The 14,972-nt window shown below is 36.1% G+C and overlaps 1 pseudogene; it reads left to right on the forward strand.

Annotated features, from left to right (window-relative positions):
• The first annotated feature begins 1,364 nt into the window (after positions 1–1,364).
• On the forward strand, positions 1,365–1,919 carry LOC149545678 (NDR1/HIN1-like protein 2; annotated as a pseudogene).
• Positions 1,920–14,972: the final 13,053 nt, after the last annotated feature.

A 14,972-nucleotide genomic window follows, 5' to 3' on the forward strand; every position in this document is an offset into this window, starting at 1 on the left:
ATAGAAAGGACATAAAAAAATTCCTTTTGCATGGTGAATTGGATTAAAATTTAATGAGTTGGGGGGGTCTGCTAAAGTGATCATTGTGATTTATATACATAACAATTAAAACAAATGAAGCTTCAAATGCATGGACGACTCACATTCGTTGCACATAAAGAAACTCTATAGTTGATGGTTGGTGCTCCACATCATCAAGATTTTCACCATGCAAACAATTATTTATTTTGAAAAATTGTGTGTCATAAATTCTGACAAGATCATTAACTAGATCCTTATCCTGTAGATTTTCTTTACATTTCTCAGCTGAAAAATTAGCATTAAAGGTAGGAAAATAGTCTATGGCTAATCAAAGAAAAGGAATTTTAGTTATCATAAATGAATTTAAAAATATACAACACAAAACTTTATAGATATGATAATTGGTTACTCAAAAAAAATAGAAAGGGTCAAACAAAAACATTAGTTCCCTGTCTTATATAAGGCAGGGACTAGTAATAATAATATTGTATAATGACTTTATACATTATTTAAATTGAATTAATAAACAAAGCTGAATTAATAAACAAAGCCCAATACCATAATATAATTGATTCTTCTCCACTACTAATCTAATAATAATTTTCATTAATGATTTTAAAAAGTGGAGTTATTAGCTAAGACTGGTCTTTCTTCCAATCCATTGGTTGAGAGCCAAACCAAATAAATCTGCTAAAAGAGAATGGAAGATTCAAGTCCCTTACTTAACCATGGTTAACATCCCATCTCATGCCAATAAAACTAATGACTTTATGAATAATTTTAAGAGCTTTCACAACTTATTACAAAGAACTTTTTTCCATTGTCTCTTCTCCTAACTCATGCATTTTGACAATTCAACCATTGAATTAATAATTGAGTAGCTAAAGCAACATGTCTTTCTTAGTTTTAATGATATTCAACTAGATTGAGTGAATGAAAATTGGGAAACTGGAAATTGGCGGTTATTGAATAGACCAAGAAAAAAAATAGGTACTTAATCAGAGAGATAAATCCTTTCTACTCAAAGAAAACAAAATCTGGGGGAAGGGAAGGGAAGAAATAGGTGGGAGGAATCTTACAACATCAAGATTGGGTGTGTTGTTGCTTTTCCAACATAAGTCTTAGTGGCTCAGATCCATCACAAATCCTTCGAAACACAAGCAATTGCTAGCTTATTTCATGTGGGCATTTTCTGATCCGCAAATTAAAAAGAAACTCTCTTGTTTCTCTAGGGTTTCAAGGATTCATTGCCTATTTAGAGAAAGGTAGTGCAAAATCCTCGGTGAGCAAAGATAAAGTTAGTTTTGTAGTTGTACTGATCCCATAATCTATTCTTGGAAGCCATGATTGACAGAGTGTATCCAACAAGAACACTAGGAGGAGTACATAATCTAAATGGAGCTTACACCACAAAGGGTCAGGCTTATGGAACTTCATTGCCCAGGTACAGACCATAGCTCGCAAAGAGGAGAAGAAGCAAGGGTTGCTTGTGCTGCCTCTAGATCACCGCCATCGTTGTCATTCTGATTGTTCTTGCCACCATTACTATTGTTGTACTATGACTTCTCTATAGGCCCCAAGAGTTCAAATTCTTGGTGAGTTCAATTTAGATCTCCAAGCAGAGTGTTATCAAGAACACACATCTTGCATTTGATATCAATCTTCAGTTGAGTGCTAAGAACCCTAATAAGGTCATGTTTATGTATGATGATTTCAATGTTTAGATCTCTTCAAGAGATGCAAATCTGGTAGTTGGGTGTATTCCTGGTTTCTTCCAAGCGAAGAAGAACACCACCATTGTCAAGGCTAATCTCAAAACTCTAGATTATGTTCTTGCTACTTCAGATGCTACAAGGCTCAAATCAGCTCAACCAAAGGTGAAGATCTATTTGTATTAATAAGTATTAATGTTGGCAATGGTTGCCAAAGCATCTATGGCAGTCACTGCCTAGCAGCATCATGGCAGACTTATTCCCAAGAACCTTTCTATGTTTCTTGTTATCACTAAAAGAATCTAGAATTTAATTTATGTTATTTATTGTGTGAGGAAAATAAATTTATCTCTAGTTAAAATACCACTAACCAATAGAAAATTAGATATTAATATACAGAAATAAAACATTTAATACCTTAGAATGCCAAATGATTTGATTGTTAAAAAGTAATAAAAAGAAGTCTAATGAAAACATTAGTTCTCTACTAACAAATGACAAACGCAGCTTCTCAAACCTTTTCCAAAGATTAAAATTGAGATATCAGAAATCTCAATTTGGGTAATTTGTGAATTTGTCCGTACGTGAGGAGCCCTGGTAGTTGGATGCGTCAATAAACAACTCCCAAAGCGATTCCTCTCAAAGCATTACAAACTCGGACATTGACTTGTTAAAAAGAATCTAATTTTCCTTGAACTGTGTCGTGTGTGTTGTCCGAGTTTCAAATCATATTCCTTGGTTGTCTTGTTGCTTGACCTTCCGGGACCTCGGAAGTTTCGAGTAAGGAGCGCGTTCGCCTCTGAGATCTAGATATAGATTTTCTCTCCGTGATTAAATATCTCTCCACCAAAAGTTCATTTTCTTCGATCTATTCGGGCACTCACCAATGGCATCCTCATCATCATCGTCATCTCATCCGAGATATGAGGCACATGATGCTTTCTCTGGAATTGAACCTTACCGCACACAGAGAGAAGTTGACGAATCTTCAAGATTGTTTGATGTTTTCATCAACCACAGGGGTCTTGATTCCAAACAAACTGTAGCTCTTCAACTTTACAATTCTTTGAAGGAGCTAGGAATTCGTGTATTTCTCGATTCAAGGAGAAAGAGCTCGGTGTTTCATTTCCTTCATCTATTGAGAATGCCATCTTTTCCGCTTCGGCCCATGTCGGTATCTTCTCCAAGGGATATGCAGAGTCACGGTGGTGTTTGGTGGAGAATATTATGAATGCCTTCGGTCAACCCCATCCGGCTAATGGTTATGAGAATCTAGTTGACTCCTTCCTAGATGTTTGTGGAGACTTGCCTCTGTCTCTTCAAGTTCTCGGCAGTCACGTTCATGGCAGAGATCAGAATTATTGGAGTTTATAATTGAAAAAAGTTAGCAAGACGCTGCCTAGAGACATGGATCAAAGACTCAAAATAAGCTTTGATGCACTAGACTACGAGGAACAATAAATATTCATGGATCTTGCATGCTTTTTTGTTGACAAAAACAAGAGTACTGCAGTGGACGTATGGGAGGCATCCGGGTGGAACGCTCAGCATGCACTGGAAACACTCAAAAACAAGTGTCTTGTTCAACAAATAAAAGGAATGGTCCTTTGGGGAAATAAAGTGAGATCTGCATTGAGAATGCATGACCATTTGCAGGACCTGGGAAGAGAATTGGCAAATACATTGAGCCCTCACAGGCTGTGGTCTCCACGAGATATCAAAGAGTTTGGAAAAAGTTACGATTGATTACTGTACTGATCTGAAATGTCGAAGAGAATTGAACATTTCTGGATGTGATGGCCTTGAGGAATTAAGTGTTCGAGATTTGAACTGCCTCGAAAAGCTAATACTTGATGATTGTGATAATCTGAAAACTGTCTCAGGACTATCTGTAGGATCAGAAAACAGGCTAATGTCTAACATGCTGTGAGCAAATCAAAAACTCAATAAATATACATTGACACCCTCTAATCTACTATGAAAGCCAAATAAACAAAGAAAGCAACACAATGTTAAAAAACTATTCTTTTATTTGTAGCTTCCATGTCCTTTCTTCTCCATATGATGTAGCTCCTATTGCCTATAATGCACATAATTAGGAAGCAAAAACCTATGATAATAATATGAGAGTACTAGAAGAAGTGATTTAAGCTTGAGAGAGTAAAAGACCAAAAAGCTAGGGACATCAGACTTAGGACTTGAAGGACTAGAAATGAGAGGAAGAATGCTCAATTTATAATCAACATGCAAGATGAGAGCATTGGAATTGTCACCTTGGATATTCAACTTGGCAAGAGATTCCTTTGAGAATCCATGACACATATGACACAAGATGCCAAATGTAAGATTGTATGACGCTTGGAAGTCAAACATGGCTAAATATGGTTGAGGATTTATGATGCATCATGTGACACCTCAAACCCACATGAAGCCAAGAATCTATGACAATGGAAGCCAAATATTGACATGCATAAGGAATAAGAATATATGGATTATGACATATATTAGCCAAGTGTAAAAGGAGAATTAGTGATGTGTCATTTCCATGTGTCATGATGATGTTAATATTATGTGAAATATTTGAATCAAAAATCCATTATTCCACACAAATAAAAATTAGTAAAAATGGAATTAATGGTGGAAAATATGACTTAGGAAATTGTGAATTTTCATGGTTTGCGAATGATGAATCAATTAATTAATTAAGGATGATAATTAGGAAGAATAATTAGTAAAATGGCATAAGATTAAATTATGGGCTATTTAATCCTATAGAGAAAATTAGTAAATAATTGGCCAATTTGATTAAATAAGTGTGATAGTATCCCTTGATGAAAATGTGAGGATTATTGAGATTGACTAGGATGATGATGGGTAGACCAAAGCGATGGTCAAATTGATTGATTGATTAAAAATTGATAACATACCAAGGACACATGACATGAATTAAGGACATGTAACACTTAACCGATATTGTAAATGCTATAGGATCGAGATTGATTGATATGGTTGATCATAATAACATCGATAGATGCTATCAAATTTATTAAAATGGTTTGATGATGTCACGATCTGACACTAAGAGACTTGACAATGTCAATGATCGAATGACAAGAATGATGGTTTAACCTAGCACTAAGAGCCATGATAGTACTAAGGTCATATTAATACGTTTGATAGATTGATAGGTTTTTGAAGCATTGAAAGCCACAACAATGCCTAGGGTCAGACACATGATGATAGATTTGGGATGTTTGACATGCTCTGGGTTGATTAGGACTGATTTTGGGTGATTCCACGTAGATTTGGGGTGATTCCAAGTTGATTTGATATGATTTTTGATGATGTTGAAATGGTTTTGAAATGATTTGCAGTTGATGTGAAAGAGGATATGAATGATGATAGGCATTGTTGAGATATGATCAACTTGGCCAAAAGATTATAGTTAGTAGAATAAGAAAATACGATGAATTAGTATGAAAATGTGATGAAACCATCGATGTGAACCATTTTTGAGCATCTACACTATTTAGTCTTAGGGAGTTAGTAGAATTGGACATTTCTGGGGTTGTTCATGATCTAAACAATTGCATTTAGTGGGTCTTGAATACTTGTAGTGTATTCAGATTAATCACTTAGTGCTTAAATGTTTTGAATTGGATGATTGTAGAAGTCTGGAACAATATCAGGATTTTAGGGTTTGGAAAATCTTGTAAGCATTAACATTCATGATTGTCCTAAGCTTGAGGCATTGCCCTCTATTCCAGATTTTAGAAAATTGGGAAGTGTCACAATTGACAGGTGTGGCAAGGTCAAGAATGTTTTCTTTTCCAAGTGTCCAATTTTGAGAAGCGTGATACTTAAATTAGGTCTAGCTTACTTTGAGGAGATTATGATTGTTAGATGTGGGAAGTTACAGAGCATAAGTTTACCACCAAATTTTGTGGAACTCATAATAGAAGCTTGTAGAAAATGAGAGCAGTGGTTGTGGTTTGTGATTATAATGAGTGGTATGAGCTACAAAAATTCCCAAGTGTTGTTAGACTGTGTTAGTTTTAGGTATCTTGGATAGCTATTCATCTACATGTGATTAATTGGTATATAATTGTTAGAGTTATTGCAAATATTTGTTAATTAATTGACTTCTTCTAGAAGCCACTAGTAACCTATTGGTTAGGTTGTCTTAATCGAGAAGCAACTAGAAACTTCTTAGTTAGAAAACAACTAGAAACTTTTTGGTTGAGTTGTCTTGATCAAGAAGCAACTAGAAACCTCTTGGTTAATTAGTATAAAAAGAGGTCAAGGGAGGCATTTGGAGAATAGAATAGTACAAAGAAAAATAAGAATTGTAAGAAGTCTTACAGTGTTAGCAAATGAATTTGTAGTAATAGAAAATAGTCTTGCAGTGTTAGCAAGGGTGCAGTGATAGCATTGGGGATATCAATCAAGAATTTCAGCAGGATAAATTAGGAGGTTGTCTGAATTTCGCCAATGAGAGGCAAGAAATTTTGTATCTCTTGATTTGCTGAAGTTAATATATTTTCCATCTATAGAACTTGTTTTCCCTTAGGGGTTTTCCCAGGGACGATTTGTCCAAAAATATTGTGTTCTCTGTGTTATGAATTTCTTCCTGTATTTTATTCATGAAGGTGCTATTGTGTTTATTTTTGATATAACCTATGAATTTGTTTCCAATAGTTTGATAATCATTTTCAATAGGAGATTAATAATTAGTGACTGCGACAATGTTAATTTTCACATGGTATCAGAGCAGTGTTGAGGGTAGAAGAGTTTTTTCCTATGAAAGAAAGTAAGGGTTTATATAACCTAGTGTGACCTCTTCAAAAGTATTTCTTTAATCCCTTAAGATGGCTTTAGTTGATTTGAGAGATTAGGATAGATTGGATGGTGACTCAATTTTTGGTGATTGTTGGAAGAGACTGGTATCAAGAATTATGCTACCACTAGTATAGTTGTAGCAAAAGATGCTATAGAACTTGTAACATATAAGAAAGATGATACCAAGGCAAGGAGGATTATCCTTGATGGTTTCAAGGATCATATTGTTGCACATATCATGGAGCTAGATACAATGAAGAAGATGTGGGATGTCATTTTGAATCTATACCATAATACTACCATTAACATGAAAATGATTCTCAGAGAGAAGCTAAAGAATACCCAAATGAACTAGGGATAAGACATTACAAGTTACCTCACCAGGCTTAGACTTCTCAAGGATGAGTTAGCACCTATTGGAGATAGTCCCAGTGATGACAAGCTAGTGCGAATAGCCCTAAATGGGTTTTCTAAATAGTGGAGTGTCTTTGTTCAAGTTGTCAATGGATGAGATACCTTACCAAGTTGGGATCGACTATGGACTAATTTCATTCAAGAGGAGTTTAGACTAAGTCTTATCAATCTTCCCAACAAGAGTTAGAAGAGTGATGTGAAATAAGAGAATGTTTCCCTAGTGGGGAAAGGGAAAGAAAAGAAGGGATCTAGCTCACAAAGTGAGAAGAAGAAGAAGAAGGACCTTTCTAAGGTCAAGTGCTTTGGATGCCATGAGTATGGTCACTATGTCAGTGATTTTTGAGAAAGGAAGAACACAAAGAAGTAGGCAATAACTTCAACAAGTGTAGAAGAACTCTCTAATAGACTAGAACATGAGTTTGTACTTATAGCTTGTATGGTGAGCTCAACCTCATAGACTATCTATTATATAGATAGTGGGGCATCATTTCATATGATAGGAGTTAGAGAGTACTTCTCAAGTTATAAGGAGGAGAACATGAATATCCATATTTCTATGGGAAACTTGTCCAAACTCAAGTTGGTTTGGAAAGGAACTGTTTAGTTTTAGAGGGAGAACAAAAAGATAGTTCCAGTTCATGATGTGTGTCATGTGCCAAGCTTAGGTATGAATTTGATTTTTGTATCTATTCTTCAGGATAGGGGGTATAATCTACTTTTTAGAGGGGCACATGTGTTGATTAAGTACAAGGATTGGAAATCACCCATAACTATTGGAGTTAGGAGTGGTCATCTTTATAGGTTGCAATTTGATACTCCTAAGGCACTCTTGAGCATCACTAATCCTAGAGATCTTGGAGAGCTATGGCATAGGAGGATGGGCCATATTCATCATGGAGCACTCAAATTGCTTCATGAGATGGTGATATGTGTTCTAGAGGTGAGCACAAAGTATGATAATGTATGTAAGGGATGTGTGTTGGGGAAGTTTGTGAAAACATTTTTTCCAAGGAGTGACACTAGATCTAAAGGTGTTCTTGATCTAGTAAATTTATTTGTTTGTGGACCAATGTCAAAAAAATCTATTAGAGGATATGATTACTATGTTACTTTTATTGATATTTCCCTAGGAAAACCTGGATATACATCTTGAAGACCAAGGATGAGGTTTTCAGTCAGTTCCAAGAGTTCAAGGCTCTATTGGAGAACTCAATAGGAAGGAAGATAAAGGTTCTTTGATCAAATAATGGAGGTGAATATAAAGGAAATAACTTCTAGGAGTTCTGTACTAGGGAAGGAATCAAGAGAGAGTGAATAGTTTCTTACAATCCACAATAAAAGGGAGTTGCTAAGAGGAAGAGCCATTTTATATCAGGGGTGGGAAGATCCATGCTTCATGACCAAGATATGCCCCGCTACCTATGGGTAGAGGAATGTAGTTCAAAAATCTACATTTAGAATAGGGTTCCACATATAAAGTGCTAGGGAGGATGAAGCTTTTATAGGTAAGAAGCCTGATGTTAGCCATTTCAAAATATTTAGAATTTTGGCATATTGTCATATTCTAGGTGATACACGTACCAAGTTAGATCAAACTATAGAGAGGGGGGTACTTTGTTGGGTATAGTAAAACCTCAAAGGCATATAGGATTTTTATCCCCCGAACTAGAAGGATTATTTTTAGGCATGATGTAAAGTTCATGGATGATAAGGAATTTAGAAGGTCTAGAGATTTACCAATAGATGATTAGAGTGAGCAGCTGGTAGAAGCTCTAAGGCCTAGTCAAAGGTAGTAGAACACAAGTACAGTTACTAGTACAAGTGTAGGCTTAGGTGGTGAATATTCATAGAGCATGGAGCAATAGGTGCAAAAGAAAATGCATCTAGAAGACTTAGAGGTTGATATCTCATCCTCTACAGTTGGTAGTAGGAACTGTGAGGTTCAAGAGACACTAAGGGATACTTAGGGGTTTGTGGGAGCTCCTAGGAAGAGTACTAGATAGCAGAGAAAACCAACCAAGTTCAATGACTATGTGGCATTAGTTAGTCAGTTGGTAGATAGTGAACCTCCGAGCTATCAGGAGGCTATAGAGCATTAGGTATGGCAAGATGATATGGTTGAGGAGTATTTCTCAATAATGCAAAATGATGTGTGGGAGGTAGTGCCTAAACTGATAGATAAGGTAGTAGTTGGATTACACGAGATCTATAAGATAAAGTATGGTGTAGATGGTAGCATCAAGAAATACAAGGCAAGGCTCGTGGCTAAGGGGTTCTCTTAGAAGGAGGGAATAGACTGCAAGGAGACATTTTCTCCAATGGAAAGTATAGTTCTATACGAGTTTGTTGCCCCACTTTTCATCATGTACCAAATTTTTCAAAGTGAAAATTAACTTGTATTGTGTTTAGTCTAGTTGAGTCAGTTGGTCCTTTCTTCCTCAAGTGATAAGTATCTCCATCTAGTTTTCATCTTTTCCCTTCTCCCACATTGTATGGCCAGGTGGGTTTTCTTTATCATCATGAGCCTTTGGGTAGTTTAGGACCTTGCTCGATGGAGATTCTTGAATTATGTTACTTCAGATGAACTAATTGCAGCTCATTTTGTTCCAAACATGAAGAAAGTTGAAATGGTAGAAAATCTAGTTTTGTCTTCTCCTTGGCAAGTTTTCGCACCCCAAAGGTGAAACTTAGTTGAGATTCACAAATGTAGTTTGCGAGTTTAAATGAAGAGAGGAAAATTATGTTATGGATAGATCATTCAAGTAGTGCCATTTTTTCACTGCGGGAATCATTCAAAACTCACTAAGATGATTAAAAAAAAAGTATCGACAGAAAACTCAGAAACAACTTCTCCTTGGCGGGTTTCGAACCAAGAAGTTAGTTTTTCGAAAAGGCATTTGTGAAAAGGTAAAGTGAGTTAGTGGGTCCCATTTTTCACTCGTGAAGCCAATTTTATATTTTCAAAAGGCTTAAAGTAAAGTGATTGGGGAAGAGAAGGTAAAATGAGGGAAAAAGCAAAAAAGTGGACATCGCCTTCTCCTCAGTGGGCTTTCTACCCTTGACAACATTTTTTCACATGTAATGGAAAGTCGTTCCTACAAGCATATTAATTGTGTAAATTGATCCTGGGATGTTTTGGGAAAGATATTTAAACCAAATGAGTTGAGTTGTGAAGGTATTTTAAACAGAATCCAGTGAGGCAGATTTCTTCCCAAGGCTTACTCCATTTCTATTTCTTCGAAACAGGGTAAAAATGGGAAAGTAAGTCTGTAACTAAAGAAAGTTACCATTGGGCCAATGAGAATAGTGAAAAGACAGGAAAAAATCTGTTAGAACCCTCAAATTTACTAATTCAACAGATTTATCCTTAAATTTTCTTGTGTGGCGTGGATTATGAAAATCAATAGATAGATTAAGGGCTCTTATATAAAGATAAGTGTAACAGAATTTCAAATCATTGCTTTCTCTTTTGAACTATTATGTTGAATAGTGCTTCTGAAATTTTTTAAAGTTACAAGGTTCACTCTTTGCACTATTTGCAATTATTAGATTTCAGTTTACCTTATATAAGACAAAATGGCAACAAGATTCATTGGTTTTGATGGGCTCGGTGGAATCACGTTTGTATGGCAGAATTTCATAGACACTTCACTTTGCTTCTTCAACATGGAAGACTTCCAAAGGAGACTAAGGATGGAGCCAATTCACCCCATAATGGAGAAACTTTGAGGAAGTGGATTAGTAGAGGTAGCTAGATTTCCAGTAGCAGTAGAAGCTCCAAAGTTGATTATTGAATGCATCAATCATTACAATTTGGATACAAAACAAATGTTACTACCAGATCAAATAGTGCTAATCTCAATTAATAGGCAAGCAGTAGTGAACTACCTATGGATTCTAGAATGAGAGGAGTTCTCTGAATTAACAATTAGAGGAGCTATGTCTAAATTCTCTCTGAAGAAGATGGTGTGGCGAAAAGAGATCATGAGTTCTTGGTTCCACAAGCCAAGGGGAGCTAAGAGTAAGGTCCCTAAAACCCTTTTCGGCATAGATCTCAAGCCTAAGATTGTGAGCATTTTGGTCCTCTTGCATCGACTTAAAGGTGAGATAGAAGCCCTTAATTTTGTAGAACAATACTTCTTTTTGGTGCAAATTATTTTCTCAGATACACAATATGTTGACTAGGCATATGAGGTAAGTGAACATCTATCTAGGACTCTTAGTGTGGCTAAGTTCTACAATTCATTTTATATGTCTTCTTTCTTGATATATATGTTGGCTTCCCTAAAATTGTGGTTGGGACTCCCCAGATTAGAGAATTTTCCTGATGATGTAAAAAGCTATGAATTTTATCCATGCATGTAGTTGCAGAATAGTTATGTAGAGTATATCCAAGTAAATGATGCATTCACAATGAGAATATGCAAGGAACTCCAAGGATGTCTAGAGTGGAGATTCAGTCCAGACGCAATGGCGGTCATCAGTCAATTTGGCAACTATTTCATTCAATTCTCATTTTTTTCTTATTTGCGTCTTGCAGCATTTGATGGATTTCCTCTGAAGCTTCCTAGATACCTAAATGACATGATTGTACTCATTGAGATCATGAGGCAAGTGATTCAGGTGAACGTGGTGAGCGCCAATTTTAGGAAGAAGGGGTATGAGTTCCCCATGAATGTTGGGGCCTACAGTTGTGAAACTCGATCAGATCCTAAAAACATGTTTAAGACATTTGAGGACAAGTACAAGTTAGAGGAGTATGAAGTGGTGAGGCCTATGTTTGACCCAAATGGGTATGCCAGAGATGTGCTTCAAATTGGAAGCATAATCAAGCATGTTACTACTGTGGAGAATTAGTAGGTAGATTGTAAAGATGAGTTGGAAATCCAAGATTAGGCTTTTGCTAGATTGACAATGGATCAAATAAAGACATATGGCATTAACTTAGATGTGGAAGGCTAGAAGATGATTTAAAAAATATGTATAGTAATACATATTTGACCAAATTGAGAAATACTCCAATTAGTTCTAAGCCATATGTTGATATGGAAGAAGACCTTGATGTTATGATGGCCCGGATCATCAAGAGAACTGAAAAATGGGTTGAGTGGACAAAAAAAAAGGGAGACTAATCAAGCTTCTCCAGCTGCTACTACTCCCACTTCTCAGAGTGCCACACAAAGTTTTACAACTACAGTTGCTCAAGGACCTGCTCAATCTGTAGGAGGAAGTGACCAACCCCTAAAGAAAAACATTTCAATAGCTCCAACTTTCCAAGGTGGTCCTCTACAAGTTATTGGAGCCCAAGCTAGCACCAAAGAAAAGAGGACTAAAGAGCTAAAAGATGGTGTTACTACTCCAATCTCACCTCCTCATGTTACTACTCTAGTCTCATCTCCTTATGTTACTACTCTAGTCTCATCTCCTCACATTACTCCAACTCCATCTCCTCATCATAGCCCTAGTCCATCTACAAGAACTCCTCTTTTGAAGCCAACTGGTTCCCCCATTCAGATAGTAGAGATCGTGGATGAAAAGAGTAGTAGCAGTGAGTCCACTAAATCTAATGAAGCAGCGAGGAAAACTCAAGAGGAAGAGGAAGCTTGAGTTCATCTAGGCTTCTTTTTCAAGATCCAAAGAATCCTTTTTCTGTAGCTACAGTGGTAGTAACTCTGGTGAAGAAGAATTTTTTTAGTATAGAGTCACTTGGGGTTGCTTCTAAAGTGATTAGTACAAAGTCCTATCTAGAAGAAACCTTAGAAAGGAAGAGAAAGAGGAAAGATGACAGCATCCCTACAAAAGATACTGTGTCTCAAGCAGTTTACTCTAGGTCTGCAATAGTGAAAGCTAAGAAGCAGAAGACTTTATCAATACTTGGGTAAGATCCAAAAACATGACACTTAACAATGGAGATGGAAAAGCCAAACAAAGCAAGGAGAATTAAAGACATGACACCTAATGATTTCACTCTGCATTTAGTTGATCTTGGAGAGGCTAGATATGATACAAAGGTGGGCCTATGGAGATCAAGTAATGAGGTGATAGAAGAATAATTAGAGAGCCTCAAATTGTTGAAAATAAAGATGAAAGCTGAGATTGAAGAATTAAAAAGATTTATCAGGCAATTAGTTGTTCCATTGGAAAACATTACTAGTGTGCCTGCTATTGAGAACCCCACAGAAGAAGAAGTGCAAGGTTTCATCTCACAACTTCAGAAAGATAGGCATTTTGGCCAGATTAGAAAAGAATGGATTGAGAAAATCCATGGAGATGGAATTGCTCTGATCGATCAAATTGGAAATGTTTTCTTCAATTAGAAACTAACAAGGATAATATCATATCTAATCATAACAATTTGGCCATGGAGAAGGCAAGATGTGATGAATGCATTTCCCTCCTGAAAATGATCACCCAAATGAAGGCAAAAGAGGTGGTTGAAGCAAAGATTTTGAAGAAAGGGACTGAGCCTCTATTCAAATGGTTTCAAAGAATGCAATTTAAGCTAGAGATGATTCAATAATCTAATCAGGGACTCAAAGAAATAGGGGAAAAATTGAGGAAGACCCAAGATAGAGCATTCGAACTCATGCCAGGATTACACATGACTCACAAACTAGTGGGCAAGGGAAAGCTCTTATTGGGGTAGAAGTAGTGGAGAACAACTTCTCCACATACTTGAGTAATCTTTTTGGAATGACTTCAAGTAGTCAAAATAGAGTATTAGAGTTGCAAACACTTGGTGGATGTGTACATGTGGTTGTTGAAGAATTGACAAGTCAGCTAAATGTAGTAAAGGAGCTGGCTTGAGAGCATTCGAAGTGGTTCTTAAGATTCACTAATGTACATGTGCCTAGTCATGAAGAAATGATTCCAATTATAGTTGCTGCTAAGGAATATAGAGAAAAAATTGAAAAAGGAAAGAAGCCCAAGTGATTCAGTTGATGCCCCCTTTTCATTTTTTGTTGTAAACCTTGCAAATTTTGTAATACGACAAACTGGCATCTTACCATTTGTCATCCTTAGAAGATGAACCAATTAAAATTCCTATCGTAACAATCATCTCTCAAACTCTATATGTATGAAGTTCAATGATTAATGAATGGTCGGCAAATTTTTTGGTGTGAAGTACTTTTTGTTGTAGAGACAATTGAGAGGTATTTGATATCAATTATTTTTTTTCCTCTAGAAGTTAGTTAGTATTTTCCTCATATGGTTTGAAATGGAACGAGGAAGAGACAGAGTTTTACTTCCCCTGTTCATAATATAACGAATCAATTTGATAAGTATTGTTATTGTTCACTTGAAGAGGAATCCTTTATGTTATCAATTGATTAGTTAAAAAATAGATTTAAACTCTAGTAGTTTAGTTTGTAGGGAAGTTTTATGAATTCATAAGATGCGTGGATGTGTAAAACTAATTAATTGACTTGAAACTTCATATTCGCCTGAGTTAGATCTTGTCTAAGGTTAGCTCAGTTATACCTCTACTGTTCTCTAGTTAAGAACATACCCCTAATTAGTTTAGGAGCAAACAAATTCATTGAATATCATTGATAAGGGAGTTGTACCTTTCAATTCAAAGGAAATATATCAATCTCATGATAGATTATCCAACTATTGGTATCAAATTGTTTCTCACAGGTTTGGGCATGTAAGAGTTACATTGGAAAGAACAATCTATTTACCAAAAGAGTTGTGATCTCATTCATAGCACAACTGGGATAGAAAATCCATCAAATGGATGTCAAGAAAACATTCCTTAATGGTGAGTTAAAGGAGGAGGTATACATAGAGCAACCATAATGCTTTGTAGCATAGAAAAAAGAGACCCACATGCGCAAATTGATTAGATATATTTGAGGTGAAGGTATCAAGTTAATGGGCTATACTAATGTAGATTGGGAAAGAAGTACAATGAACAAAAGGAGCACTTTAGTGTTTTGTTTCAGTTTGGGATTAGGAGTTGTGTCTTGGTTCAACAAAAAG

The sequence above is a fragment of the Cupressus sempervirens genome, chromosome 7, assembly GCF_028749045.1.
Source record: "Cupressus sempervirens isolate cs-2001-9-10 chromosome 7, ASM2874904v1, whole genome shotgun sequence".
In the NCBI taxonomy this organism is placed as follows: Eukaryota; Viridiplantae; Streptophyta; class Pinopsida; order Cupressales; family Cupressaceae; genus Cupressus; species Cupressus sempervirens.